General features: G+C 39.4%; 1 long non-coding RNA gene across 1 annotated transcript in view; it reads left to right on the top strand.

Moving 5' to 3' along the window:
• The window catches only part of LOC140503849 (uncharacterized), a 34,552-nt gene extending 29,563 nt beyond the window's left edge, over nucleotides 1–4,989 (top strand). The window contains exon 3 of the long non-coding RNA XR_011966891.1: nucleotides 1,138–4,989. This is a non-coding gene — a long non-coding RNA (uncharacterized lncRNA). The remainder of the gene's footprint in view (nucleotides 1–1,137) is intronic.
• The last annotated feature ends 10,916 nt before the right edge of the window (nucleotides 4,990–15,905 follow it).

Raw genomic sequence — 15,905 nt, 5'->3', positions numbered from 1 at the left:
ATTCACAGAGTACAGAATGTAACAAATATTTCTGGGGACGTGGCCAATGAGGAAATTTGTTTGGCTTAACTAGACTTGTCTGGAACGGGAGTTTTCTCAGTTGGAGGTGCGATTTAGAGGGAGGGAGGAAAGGTAGATTTTTTTTCTAATTGGGAAAAAAAAAATAATTTTTTTTTAAAAGAACCCTTGCCCTGGATCAGTTCTGAACCTGGGTAACAAGTTGTGGTTGTTTATTCAACTAGCCCAGCATGAGGGTGGAGGGTAGAGAATCTCTTACGTGTGTATCAGAACTTTGATGAGGCCTCTGAGCTAATGGATTTGAGTATAGCACCACCATGTGGGTACATTACATGTTACCCTCTCTGCTGGTTAATTAAAACAATGACATTTTACCTTACTGTAGATTCATATAGGAAGTATCATATAAAATTTGTTCAGCCACTCTTGAAAGAAGTTTGTACTAGTGCTTAAAAAATATCTAAAACATTCCTACCCATCGACTCAGAGATTTCATTGTTAAATATTTGACAAGGCATATGACATCTGACAAGGAAGTCAGATGCAGAAAGAAATGGCCCATACATACCAAAATATTTTTAATTATATTTTTAATAGTAAATTATGTATTTTAATTAAGAATTAAAGTATATTTTTAATAGTAGCAAGGAGATGGAAATAAAGGAGAGGCCTATCAATTAAGAAATAGCTAAGCAAATTATATTATAGAGGTGTGAGAGAATATGACCACAAATATATGTATATATATATATATGTGTGTGTATGTATGTGTGTATATATATATATATATAACAGAGAATTCAGAAAATTATAGGAAGTTATATGAACTGATGTAAAAGGGAAGTAAATGAAAAAGGGAAAACAATATGACAAGGAATAGATTTCCAATGCAAATGGGGAAAAACAATAGCAAAATTAAAATGAAATTGAATTTTGCATAAGAATAATAACGAAGCCTGATTCTAAATAAGAGATGAGAAAATTCACTCTCTTCCCTTCTTTGTTGACTTGGGGGTCTATAGCTGTAGAATATTGCCTAGACTATCAAACTTGATTGATTTATGCACTAGATTTACTAAAATACTTTTTTCCCCTTTGCCTTTTTTAATTCTTTCACAGAATAAAAAGAAATCACAGAACTGGGGAGCTGAAATGACCTCAGTAAATCACCTAGTCCAACCTACCCTAAAAGAAACCTCCCTATAACACATCGGACAAATCCATCATTCTGCCTCTCCTTGAAGGTATACAAGGAAGAAGAACCCACCATCATTCCACTTTTAGATAGCTCCAATCATTAGGAAGCTTTCTTGGCATCAAACCTACATGTGCCATTTTACTACTCGCACCCACTGCTCTTGATTCGGTCAACCAGGAATCAAGCCAATTTCCTTCTAATGCCTTCTGATACCTTCTCCTTCAAATACTTGAACCCACTTGTAATATGCCCCCTGAGTCTTCCCTTCTCCAGAAAAGCATCCCCAGGTTCTCTGGCTGAGCCTCATTTGACATAGACTTAGGGCCCTTTGGCATTCTGGTCTCTCTCCTCTGAATGCTCTGAAGCTTCTCAATGTCCTTCTTAGGCCATCATGCCCAGCACTGAACACAAGATTCCAGATGAGGTCTAAGCAGGGCAGAGCAAGGCAGCCACACCTCATATCATATTGATGAATTTGTGAGAAGGGAAGACTCTCTAGAGAGGGGAGGGGAGGGCCAAGTATGTATTTGGGTAGAAAGATGATATCAAAAGATATTAATAATTTGTTTTAAAGCAAGGCAGTAGATGAATAGCTTTGCCTCAGCTCCCTCTCATCCTCTCACCTCCTTCTCCCTGTGATGAGTTCCTCCAGGGGAGGGACTCAGGCCAGCCAATCCTCATTCTATGAGTACCATTATCACCCTCACTGCAGAGAACTTTGTCGCCTTTTTTGTGAGTTATCTTCCCAAGTTAGAATCTAACCTCCTTGGAAGCAGACTAACTTTTTTTGGCTTGTATTTGTATCCCCAGCTGCCTGGGTGATTATACCATGCAGTGGCCCAAGTATTACATAGGATGTTTCCAGCAATCTCAAAAAAAAATTATGCAGTTCAAACTTTTAAGTTGAATCTGCACCATTTTCTGACTCTGCTGCTTATTCCCTGTGTATTCTGAGCCAGGCCTAGCTTGATGATTCAGGTTCAAGATTAAAATGCAGTGAGCTACTCTGGGACCATTAAATGCAACAAAAACAGTTTTCCTTCTGATAAGATCAAAAAAGAAAATACTTCCTTGAGCCTCTGCACTCATTCATCAGAGCAGTTGGCATCACTTGGTCCAACCGCAGGGAAATGGGAATTCAACCAAAGTCTCTGGAGCATTAATTCCCCATAAAATTCATGGGAAATTTATGCCTCTGGGGCAAAGAAACCAACTGTATCATTCAAACCATAGTCACCCAAGCCAACCAAATCCCAAAAATAACATTGCTGCCACCTTAGAGGGAAACTACTCTATTCTACATAAAACTTGGAATGTGACAACTATTCTGGGTGACCATAGGCAAGTTGTTCACCTTTCTTCGTGTCAGTGTCCTTCTCTAGAAAATATGGTGATCTCTAAGGTCCCTTCCAGGCAGTTAAGTGGCACAGAGCACTGGGCCTGCAGTCAGGAAGACTCATCTTTATGAGTTCAACTCCGGCCTCATACACTTTCTAGCTGTGTGACCCTGGGCAAGTCACATAACCCTGTTTGCCTCTATTTCCTCGTGTGTAAAATGAACTAGAGAAGGAAACTACAAACTAATATCTTTGCCAAGAAAACCCCAAATGGGGTCATGAAGTGTTGAATATGACTAATCAACAATGAAAAATATTTCCAGTACTTACTACAATGCCTAGCACGTACAAAGTGTTTAATCAATGCTTGTTGACTTGACTAATGTCTTTCTTAGTTCTGACAGTCCATTTTTGAAGGTCTCTTCCAGTTCCACGTTATGTTCTAAGTCAATCCCCTCAAACAGTTCTCTCCTCTTTCTCCACATCTCCCCCACGTACCCCGCAGTCCTTTCTGTCTGCAAATGCCTCCCATTTACATTGACTATATCTTGTATGTACATTTCCATGTCTCCCCTTACTAGAATGTGAGCTCCTTGAAATCTGAAATTCTGTTTTTGCCTTTTTCTGTATCCCTAATACTTAGCACAATGCAAACATTTTTTCCCTACCATCCCATAGTAAATGCTTAATAAAAACTTGTTGACTGATTATAAACCTCAAAGCATTTACTAAGGACAAGTTATTATTGTGTTTGCTTCCATACTTGGATGGATTGCTGTGCTAATGTATGTGGACCCTTCCTCCACATATATCACCATCCATCTGTGTTTTCTCACTCCTTGCTACTTTTGTCCATGTCCCCCAACAAATCCTGCAAGGCACTCCACCCCATGGTATGGAAGTTTTTCTCTGCATCTTTTACTGTTAATGAATAAAAGTGGAACACTAGGGGCATCCATCTGTCATCGCTTGCATTTACTTTGTGACCAGCTCAATTCCTCTTTTCTTCAGGTATGGCCTTAATAATGTCTTTTTGCCATTTCTTGTAAGCCCAAGTCAGCATTTATAGCATGCTTGGGCCTGCTTGCCTGTAGTCACCCTTGAACTTTGCATTACCCAAATTTCAAATCTTCAGAGGTCAGTGATCCTCCATGACTCATTGGCAAATGACATCTGTCAATGACAAAACACTCTAGAGTTTCATGAATCAGTCAAACCCCAGCTCTCCTACTTGTTCACTGCAGGGCTTGGAGTGAATTCCTCCATGTTTCAGTTAGCCATTCAGTCAATAAAGATTTGTTACAAGCACCTCCACAGGTGCTTGTTATGCACCAGGTCAAGTGCCGCAGAGATAAATATGAAAGAAAAAAAGAAGATAGTCCCTGTCCTCTAGGAACTTACAATCTAGCTAATGATCTAATGGGAAAAGATAACACAAAAGGAAGCTGGAAAGGGGTATCTTGCGAGCGAGGGGTGGAGAAGGGCAAAGAAAGTCCCAAAGAGTACAACCAATGGGAAATGTCTCTGGACCTCATTTTACCCACGTTAACAATGGGGATTTTTGATTTAAAGCTCTCCAACTCCAAATCTTCTGATCCTCTGATTTTGTCAGTGTGAATGACCTTTCCCCTGATGCTAATCACCATCCCTCTACAGAATTTGTGAGGCTGAAAAATTCACTACACTACGATTGACCTTATGATGCAACTATTTGAAATCAGCTTGGCTCATCACCAGATTAGAGGTGCCTTAGTCCATTTCTGGGCTCAGATTCCAGGTCTATCACCATGCTCAGAAGTGTCTTACTTGGAATTTGACTTTCAGAGTCAAGGACAACCATTATGATGAAGTACAGGACACTTTGAGGGACTTTATCTATGTTTTTAAAAAGATGGAATAGGAGATAGCTTGAGAGCATGGGACATGTGGAGATACTCTATCTGGCATTTTCTGTGGCTGTCTCCCAGGCCTGGAATACTCTTCCTCTTCAACTCTACCTCCTAGCATCCCTGGCTTCCTTCAAGTTCCAGCTAAAATCTCACCTTCCACAGGATGGCTTTTCTGATCCCCCTTAATTTTAGTGCTTTTCCTCTATTGATTATCTCCAATTTATCCTGTACATAGTTCAGTTCTAAGTTGGTTGGTTCCTTCATGCTTGAAGAGGACCAAAATGACATCACTATTTTGGGGTCAATATACAGCATGTCCTACTGTAGCTGATCAGAGCAACAGGGGCTCAGAAGGCTCTACCACAGGTTGGGAACAAATAGTCCATATGAACATTTGGAGTGAAGATGGCTCTAAATTTGTACATCTTACATTTCTCTTGAACTACCACAGTTCTGCTTTGCTCATAGAGCACAGAACCTTCTCTGAGGGCACACCATGCTGGGTGGTTCTGTGCCAGAGTCTCTCATGTCTCACAATCAATTCCAAAATTCTTCATTCTTGAGAGTGTCCTTATATCACTTCTTCTGACTTTCATGTAAACACTTGCATTGTGTGAGTTCTCCACAAAACAGTCCTTTAGGCAAATGTACACTTGACGTTTGAACCACACCGTCATCTCATCAGAGTTGTGCTCTGTAGTAGGGTTTGAATGCCTCACAGATCAGTTCAAGAGAAAACCTTAGTACCTTATCTTGCCAGGTGATCTTTAGAATTTTCCTAAGACAATTCAAATGAAAGTAATTTAGTTTCTTGGCATAGGGCTGGGATGAATGAAAAGCTCCAAGAGAACAGGTTTTGGGATAATTAATAATCAATTTATTAATTAGATTAGTCAACAAGTAATAAATTTATGGTCAGTGATTTTTCTCAGTAAACAAAGACAAAGCCATGGAGATCCTGAAAGCCTTAAATACTTTTGTAAAAAGGAATGCCTCTGACAAGTGAAAATCAACCCTGATTGGTGGACATTTAATGGAGAGGTAGACTAGAAGTCTTCAGCTCCTCCTACTGAGGATGTGGCTTGATCATGAGATTCAGCCACCTCCAGCAGTAAGGCAGGGGAATCCATTTCCATCCAGACCACTCTGTTTGTTTTGCTCTCACACTGGTGTACTATCCAGGTCTCACAGCCATAGAACAATGAAGTTAACACATTGAATCCATAAACCTGATTCAGTTTGGTAGGCCACCTAATACCTCTTCTCTCCCACACTTTGCTTTCAAGCCTCCCAAACGCTGAACTAGCTCTGGCAATGAATGCATTAACCTCATTGTCTATATGAACATCCCTGGAAAGTATACTGCTAAGGTAAATGAACTTATCCACAGTATTCAATATTTCTCCATTTTCTGTAACTGATGGTTCCACATATGGATGGTGTGGTGCTGGCTGATGAAGAACCTGTGTTTTCTTGGTGTTACCTTTAGGCCAAAATTAGCACAAGCAGCAGAGAATCAATCCATATTTTGTTGCATCTCAGCTTCAGAGGCTGCATTGAGTGCACAATCATCTGTGAGCAAAAAGTCTCACACCAGCTCATTTCATTTCAGTCTTCACTTGTAGCCTTTTCAAGTTAAATAATTTATAGTCAGTGCAGGAGCTGACCTTGATGCCATGTTCATCCTCGTTGAAACATTGCTGAAAACATCACGTTAAAAAGCATGAGAGCAAGCACACTCCACTGATGACTAGGAATGCATGAGCTCATCATCCTTTATCCAGAACCCATGTAAGCATGCCATCTTGAAACTGGCATACAATGCTGATGAACTTCTCTGGATAACCAAATTTTGCCATGATCTTCCACAAACCTTCATGACTTATGTTATTAAAAGCCTTATTAAAGATCAACAAACACTGTCTGCGGACCTCTGTTCTGCTCCTGGTAATTCTCTTAGAGTTATCAGGCAACAAATACCATATCAACTATTCTTTGACCCTTTCTGAAACCACACAGGCTCTCAGGTAAATGACCATCACCCAGGTGAAGGATTAGCCTATTAAGGGGCACATTGGCAAGAATCTTGCTGGTAATTACTAAGAAAGAGATTGTCACAGAAAAACCTATTTCATTTTTTATAGAGATGGACAACAGAGGCATCTTTGAACTCCTAGGGGATAACCTCTTGTTTGTCAGTTATTTTCATTCAATTGCGAGCTGCTTAAGAGCAGGGACTGTCTTTTGACTTCCTTTGTCTCTCTTGGCCACTGTACAGTGCCTGGCACATAGTAGGCATTTAATAAATGTTTGTAGATTGTTAACTAACAAGGGAAGCAATCAGTTTGAGAAGTTCCCAAAAGCATAAGAAGGCTCATATGAATGGATACAAAGTGAAGTAAGGAAAACAAGGAAAACAGAAATACCTTAATTCTGTCTGTACTTAGCTAGTTGGATGTTAGCTCCCACAGTAGACCATGAGTTCCTTGAGAATGGGGATTATATTTTGCCTTTGCATCCCCTGGCCAGATTATAATTCCTGGCACATAGTAGGTGCTTAATAAATGTTTGTGGATTATTTATTGTCTAACATATGAAATAATAAATTTGAGGAATTCAGAAAAGCATGGGAAGACTCTTGTACATATATAGATTGAAGCAAACAGAAGGAGAACAAAATACAGCTGCCAATCTGTCAATAAGCTTTTATAGAGTCCTGACTTTGTGCCAGGAACTTTGCTAAATAATGGAGAGCCCATATTCTAATTAGGGGAGATGTAGATTAACTAGAGGCAGCTAGGTGTCAGTGTGAGTAGATCCCTGGGCAGGGAGGCAGGAAGACCTGAGTTTAAATCCAGCCTCAAACACTTATTGGATGTGTAACCCTGGATAAGTCACTTAACCTCTGTCTGCCTCCATATGCTCAGCTATAAAATGGGGGAAATAGCAGCACCTATCTCACAGGATTGTTGTGAGAATCCAATGATATGCTATTTACAAAGCACTTAGCATAATACCTGGCACATAGCTTGTACTGTATAAATATAAATTATTCCCTTCCCTTGCTTATGCACATACAAGAAATAGACAGAGTAAATGTCAAGTGATCTCTAAGAGAAGGACACTAGCCACTAGAAGAAATAGGAGAGGGCTTCTGGAGAAGGAAAGATTTCAGCTGAGCCATGAAGGCACTTGGGAAATTTGAACTTAAAGATGGAAGTTAGCCTGGAGACAAAGGTGGGAGATGAGATGTCACTTGCAAAACAGCAAATAGGGCAGTGTAGTCTGAGAATAAAGTGCATGGAGGGGAGTAACAATCTTAGAAAACTGGAAAAGTAGAAAGAGGCCAGGTTGGGAAGAGTTTTAAAGGCCAAACAGAGAAGTTTATGTTTTATTCTAGAAGTAATAGAAAACCAATGGAATTTATTAAGTCTAGAGGTAGCATGGGGCAATCTGACCTTTAGGAAAATCCCTTTGGTAGATGAATGGAGGATGAATGAGAAAAAAGAAAGAGATGAGTCAGGGAGACCAACTAGGGAAGCAGTGATGAGGTCCTGGACTAGGGTGATGATTGTATACTTGAAGAGATGTTTGAAAAGAGAAATGACATGATTTGGCAGTGGATTGGAAATGTAGGGTAAGTGGAAGAGAGAAGTCAAGAATGATTGGAGGCCTGAGTGACTGGGAAGATAGTTGTGCCCGCAAGAGTAGATCTGACCTTGCCACTATGAAGTTCAACCTTTTCATCAATGACTTGGAAAAAAGGCAGAGATGGTAATCTTTTTTCATATTTTCAGAGGTCATGAAACGGGGGGTGGGAGTGTTGCATGGATCATCCGTAGAATACTCACAGTCAGGACCACAATTAAATAAGAGGAAATTTTACAAGAATGAACAAAACCCTATAATTGCCATGATCAAGAGATACATACAAAGGCAAAATATAATCTCTTCTTTCAAAGAACTCACTGTCTAACGGAAGAATCATTTCCACAAGTTTGAGGAAGAGAGGGAAGTAGGAAATAGAAGAAATGGTGAGGAGACGGGGGAATAAACAAAGTTGTTATGGAAAAAAGATCCTAGCATCTTAGGAAAGTAAAAGCCTCCAACGAATCCATATTGTGACATAAACGTCAAAAGACTAAGGCTATCCTACTTTGCACTGAGAGCCAGGTGTCCAGAGGCAAAGTGGAAAGCCCAATTCACCTACAAGGAATTTTAAGCCAATTCAAGATATAAACTCCTACTGGGTCAGGCTTTTGTTCCTTGTCTCTTGCACCATTCCTATCTTTAAGGCACCAAGGTATGGGAAGACTGGAGTGGAATTTAATGCAAAGGTAAGGTTGTTCAAGGTAACAATATGTCTTTGCAATGAGACGTTTAAAACCAAAAAGAATCAGCTCCCAGTTTTATGGGAAACATGCCAGAGAGAGACAACTCATGGTATGAGCTCAGGGAAGATGGTTGTCTAGGGTCCTCCCCCTGCAAACCCAGGGACACCAGGGAGACTCAGTGGAGAAGACCAAGGCAGCTCAGACATTGGAAGCTCCAGTGACATGCCAGCAGCAAATATAAATGTCAATTAATGATGATGGTGACGTTACCATCCCCAGGCCTCCAGGCTGGTAATGATTTCATTCCCTGATCCTTCTACTACATTTCTGCTGAACTGAAACAATAGATACAGAACAATATGGGGCAGGTAGCGATATACTGACAAATATTTAACAACCAGCCTCTCCCATGGGGGATAAATGTAAGTGCGTACGCTTAAAGTAAATATTATTAAAAATTTTTCCATAACTTTCTTAGGTTTAAATCATGAGTGGGGAACCTGTCGTCTCAAGGCCACATGTGGCCCTCTAGGTCCTCAAGCACAATCATTTGAATGGAAAATTTGAAGACCATCCAAGGATCGCACTTGAGGATCTAGAGGACTACATGTGGCCTCAAGGTCAAAAGTTCCCCACTCCTACCTATTCCAAAAAAACTATAAAGACCTGATTTGTTACATTTGCTTATAAACCAACATGTAAACTTTTCACATGGAAAACATAACAATTGTCAGAGCTGACTGCAGCACTCTCTGTATAGAGAGAGCACAGTGAAGGCAGATGTAGTCAGGCCTGGATGTCGTGATGATGGAGACAGTCCCCAACAAGGAACACACAGTGAGACAGAAATGCAGAGAGATACAATGCATGCTGAGATGGAGATACGTGTAGAACCTATATTGCTTGCCTTCTCAATGGGGATAGGTGGGGAGGGAAGAAGCAAGAGAATTTGGAACTCAAAGTTTTAAAAACAAATGTTAAAAAATTGTTTTTATTTGCAACAGGGAAATAAGATATACAAGCAGTGGAGTATAGAAATCTATCTTGCCCTTCAAGGAAGTAAAGGGGAAAGGATAAGGGCAGGGGATGGTAAAAGGGAGGGCAGACTGAGGGAAGGGGTAATCAGAATGCATGCCATCTCGGGATGGGGGAAGATAGGGAGAAAATTTGGAACTCAAAATTTTGTGGAAATGAATGTTGAAATCTAAAAATAAATATTTTTTTTAAAAAATCTTAAAGCTAGTATTATGCTAGCAATACTAGTAAAAAGCTAGTAAAATGCTAGCTAGTGTTACAATGATCTCTGAGGGCAATAGCAGCACTGTGATATGGCTGGGGTGTGTAGTTAACATGCCTTCCATGAGAGTTGGAATTGTGAAACTAAACTGTACTTTCCTAGTGTCTCCAAATGTATCTAAAGGCAATATTGTGTGCCTCAGTGGTGGCTCTGATAAGAACTCTTCTGCATGGATAAGAACAACAAAAATTCATGTTTTATTTTCGCAAATATGCCAAAATTACCAAAATTTAGCATTTCCTTCAATAACCTAAAAGTATTATTCTAAGAAGGGACACTGGACTACAAAAAAAGGCCACAACACAGTGTTGAGATCCTCTACAAATATTAATTGAACTATTGATAGGATAAAGGGGACACTTATCCAATGCCCAATGAGATGATATACCACTAGAAAAACAGCAATGTTTCAATATTAGCACTCTTGGTACAATGAAATTGAATAAACGAAACCAGGAGAGATGGAAAGCATACATTTAAATGGGAGGGTGGCTCAAGGACTCTCTATGGTGATACAAAAGGACACAGTAGAAAGAGTCTTAGATATGGAATCAGAGGACCAGGGTTCTAATCTCACCTCTTCCACCTGTGTCTATAAGACTTTAGACAAGCCATCTCATGACTCTGAGCTTCACTTTAAGTTCTAACTCTCTGATTCTCAATGAATGCTAGTGGTAAAAAATTTTAAGAAGATAGCTCTCTGGCCTCGTCCTCACCCCTCCAGAACTCAGCTCCTGCTCTTGGAACCCAGGGCTCTGATAGGTAAGCTTTTGCCTTATCTTGCCTGGTCCAAGGTCCACCATGATACTTCCTATATTTTTCCCACCCCCATAGCTTTTCAGTTCTATATGCGTTACTTTCTCCTGTTAGTACACTCCTTGAGGGCTTGTTTTTTATAACAAATGAGCAAATATTTGTAAAAAGCCTTTATCACAGTGCATGGCACACAGAGTTGCTTTATACCATCAGTTGGAGAATGGTTAAACAAGTCACGATATAGAATGTAATGAAATACTATTGTGCTATAAGAAATGATGAGCAGGCGAACTTCAGAAAAACCTGGAAAGACTTATATGAACTGATGCTGAGTGAGGAGAACAGAACCAGAAGAACATTGTACCCAGTAACAATAACATTGTGCAATGATCAAATATCAAGACTTAGCTCTTCTCAGGAATACGATGATCCAAGACCATTCCAAAAGACTCATGATGGAAAATGCTATCCACATCCAGAGAAAGAACTGATGGAGACTGAATGCAGAGGGAAGAATACAGCGTTTACTTATGTGTTTTTTGTGCACGTGTGTTTTTATTTCCTTTTTTTCTGTTTCTTCTTTCAAAACATGACTAATATAGAAATGGGCTTTACGTGGTTGCACATGCATAACCTCTATCATCTTGCTTGCCTTCTTGGGGAGAGGAGAAGGGAGGGAAGGAAGAAATTGGAATTCAAAAATATTCAAGAATGTTAAAAATTATCTTTCCATGTAATTGGAAAAAGTTAGATACTATTAAATGCAAAAAGTAGGTGCTTAATAAATGTATCCTTAGCACTTAGCACAAAATCTATCACATATAAAAGTTGAATGAATGTCTTTCCTTGTTTTTCATAATACATCCCCAAAATCACAAGAAAGATAACTTCTCCCATAGACACCAAAGTGTTTATTGCAGCACTTTTTGTGTAAGTAATGTAGACTTCCATTGACGAGAGAATGGCTAGACAAATGGATGCAATGCTGTGAAACAACTGATTATGAAGAATTCAAAAAAAAACAAGCATACAATCCTACAACAGAGAAGGCCTTCTTTGTGTTACAAAAATACAGGATGAGTATTGAAGGTCTCCCTTGAATTGATAGGCAGATTAGAATTTGTGGATGTCCCCAGCACTGAAGCTCAGTGGATGAAGTTCAAGGCCTAGAGTCAGGAAGACTCATCTTCCTGACTTCAAATCTGGCCTCAGACACACATTAGCTATGTGACCCTGGACAAGTCACTTAACCTTGTTTGCCTCAGTTTCCTCATCTTTAAAGTGAACTGGAGAAGGAAATACCACTGATGTCAACCACTCAAACCCTATATTTCACTCACAGCTGGATTTGCTGGCCTTAGAGAATCCAGAAATATCCTTATTTCCACAAAGGACAGACCCATTTCTTCAAGTGGTCTGTATGACAGTCTCTTAACCTATTTATATCCAGTCCTGGTACAGCCAGTGAGCCAGTGAACCTGCAGGCTCTGGCCTGTACCTTCCATTCAGAGGCCCCCAGCTTTGTCTGGCAATCATTGAGCAGGGAATGACCTTCATCCATCCAATGACTATGAGGCAGTGAAGTTTAATCCTCTGGCTCTAGATGCCACTACAGAAACTGTTCATGAAAAAAGACATTGGTGCTTATTGCCACAAACCAATTCAGAATCATACACATGTTTAAAATAACTTTTTAGAGAAAAATAAGCTGGAGAAAGAAAGAGTAAACCACTACAGTATCTTTGCCAAAAAAAAATGGGGTCACAGAGAGTCGGACATAACTGAAACAACAATAACTAATTCTGAAGCAACAAGACATCCTGAGGGAGAAAAAGCAAGTGCATGTGCCGAGCAGGTCAGACTATTTCAATGACCGCTTCTTCTCTGAGCTTCATGAAGAAAGCCACTGTGAAAACATATTTTAAAACTTCCTTTCCATACAGAAACACAATTTACTAGAAGGAAAGAAGAGAAGGAGGGAAGGGGGAGTAGAGAGAGGGAAGAAAGGGATTGATCCTAAGCAAAACAAACCCTAAGGGTGTACAAAACTATTTATAGCTCTCTTTTAGGTGAATGGGAACCTGAGGAGGTACCCAAAAGGTAGGGAGTGGATGGACAAGTTATGGTATGTAAATGTGATAGAATACTATTTATCAGCATAATGACCAATAAGGATTTCAGATGACTAATGATTAAACTTGGTTCCCACCTCCTGATTGAGAAGTGAAGGACTCAGAGTACAGAATGAGACATATATATTTGGACATGGACAATGTGGACATTTGTTTTGATTGACTATACTTGTGTAATAGATTTTGTCTTTCTTGTATTCACAACTGAGAAGGGAAGGTTGGGTGAGAGGGTGAGAAGGTAGATCTTGGCTGATTAAAATGATAAACTTTTTTAAACTCATTTTCAGTTTCTCAAGAAATATTTCTCTATTTGAAAAATGCTTTCCAAGACTTATATGAACTGATGCTGAGTAAAAGGAGCAGAACCAGGAGAACATTATACACAGTAACAGCCACAGTGCGTGAGGACTGTTTCTGATAGACTTAGCCTTTCACAGCAATGCAAGGACATAAAACATTCCCAAAGGACTCGAGGCAAAATGCCATCCACATCCAGAGGAAAAAGCTATGGAATCAGAACACAGAATGAAACAGACTATTTTCTCTTGTGTTATGTTTCATTTTGCTTTGGTTTTTCTCATGGTTTCTCCCATTCATTTTAATTCTTCTATGCAACATGACTAATGTAAAAATGTGCTTAATAAGAATATAAGTGTAGAGCCAATATAAAATTGCATGCTGCCCTGGGGAGGGAGGGGAAAGGGAGAGGGAGAATATTTAAGATTTATGGAAGTGATTGTTGAAAATTAAAAACTAATTAATTAATTAATTTTTTAAAAAAAGAAAAGAAAAATTCTTTCCAGATGTTTTCCTTTAAGGATGTGGTAGGGGAAGAGTTAATGTCTTACATGAAGAAATGGAACAAGGGTGATAACAAACCTAGGTCTTGTCTAGATAATATCACTGGCTCCCTGCACACAATCCATTTAAAGGCAGTGCTGTCTTCTGTTGTTAAAGGTTAAGATACTCAATGCTGGAAGGAAGTCCTTTTGGTCCTCATTCAGTCCTTGGTACTGGTGAAGAGAAGAATTGAGCAATGACTATTCTGGAACATTAACACAAAACTGTTTGTTAACATAGCATGACCTTTCATTCATTCAAGATTCCCATAAATGGAGTCTGGCAGCAGCAGCCTCACATCTAACTGAGAACTTTTGCAGCCTAACCAGCAACCTCAATCTCCCCCAAAATGGCAACTACTGTCAAGGATCAGCTGACTGTGAATGTCCTAAAGGAAGATCAGTTTCCCCATAACACCTCACTGTTGTTGGGGTTGGTGCGATTGGCATGGAATGTGCCATCAGTATCTTAACAAAAGATCTGGCCAATGAACTTGCCCTAGTGGACGTAATAGAAGACAAACTAAAGGAAGAGATGATGGATCTCTAACCTGGCAGACTTTTCCTCCAAACACCAAAGATTTTTTCTGGCAAAGACTGCAGTGTGGCTGCAAACTCAAAGCTGGTTGTTGTTACAGCTGGGGTATGTCAACAGGAGGGAGAGTCATCCTAATTTGGTCCAGTGTAATTTGAATATCTTTAAATTCATCATTCCTAATATTGTTAAATATAGCCCTAATTGCAAGCTATTTATTGTTTCCAAATCAGTGGATATTTTGACTAAAAACCATGTTATTGGAAGTGGTTTCAATCTGGATTCTGCCTATTTCCTTTACCTAATGGGGGAAAGACTTGGTGTTCATTCTTCAAATTGTCATGGATGGGTCCTTAGAGAACATGGATACTCCAGTGTTTCTGTGTGGAGTGGTGTGAATGTTGCCAGCCTCTCTCTAAAGAATCTTAATCCTGCTTTGGGAACTGATGCTGATTCAGAGAATTAGAAAGATATTAATAAATAGGTGATCGAAAGTGCTTATGAGATGGCCAAGCTGAAGGGCTGCCCTTCCTGGGCCATTGGTTTATTTGTGGTAGATTTGGCAGAAAGAATGAAGAATCTTAGGAGAGTGCATCCAATTTCCACCATGATTAAGGGTCTATATAGCATTAATGAGGATGTCCTCCTTAGTGTCCCATATATCTTCGGGCAGAATGGCATTTCAGATGTGGTGAAGATAAACCTGAATCCAGAAAAGGAGGGCTATTTAAAGAGGAGCACATATGTTCTTTGGGGAATCCAGAAGGAGCTGCAATTGTAAAGTCTTTTAATGTGCTGCCATTTTACTTTGAAGAGAACATGACAGTGGTTAAGGGCTTATGTATGATATACTTTTCAAATAAGTCAAATCCTTACTCTGATTGGTGATTGAACACCAGAAATATACAGCCTGTGAACGCACTCTCGTCCCATCCTAAAGTTAGAACTGTGGAATAGTACGGTATGACTACTATTTGTTAAACCCTGTTGTTGTTTGAATATGATGCTGGATATAATTTGTATAGTCTCAGTAGTTTGTATCAAGCAGAGCCAGTGCCCCACAGATATAACTACCTGTCTTATATGTACGTCTTATATGTACGTTCCCATAGGTCCAGAACACAAATTCCTAGATACAAAGCACCATACAGTAATAATACTTACTTAATGCATTTATTACCTTTGTGCTCCCCTCCTTTAGGGTTCTGCAACATGGCCCTATGTATCACCTTTTCAGAGGACTTGATTCTGTATGTGTATGTAGATAAGTCGTAAATTTTTCTATTATATAAAAAGATCTGTATATGGACAATGATGCAACCAATTCCTCAAATGTCACGTTAACCCTAAATACTGAATAAATGACAAATGACTGACTTTTAAAGTAAGATTCCTATAAATGTTACTTCAAATGATCATGGAGGAGAGTCACGTCCAAGGACAAACCTCTTAGTTTTCCGTTCGTATCTTTAATACTTAGCACAGGGCTTCAAATGTAGCAAATATTTAATATGTGCTTTTTCATTTAAAGAAGTTAGGAGCCTTTACCAGACCTTTCTGAAATTATATA

This window comes from Notamacropus eugenii, chromosome 5 (assembly GCF_028372415.1).
Source record: "Notamacropus eugenii isolate mMacEug1 chromosome 5, mMacEug1.pri_v2, whole genome shotgun sequence".
Lineage (NCBI taxonomy): Eukaryota > Metazoa > Chordata > Mammalia > Diprotodontia > Macropodidae > Notamacropus > Notamacropus eugenii.
Note: the sequence above shows the minus strand (reverse complement) of the source record. Positions and strands in the feature narration are given on the sequence as shown.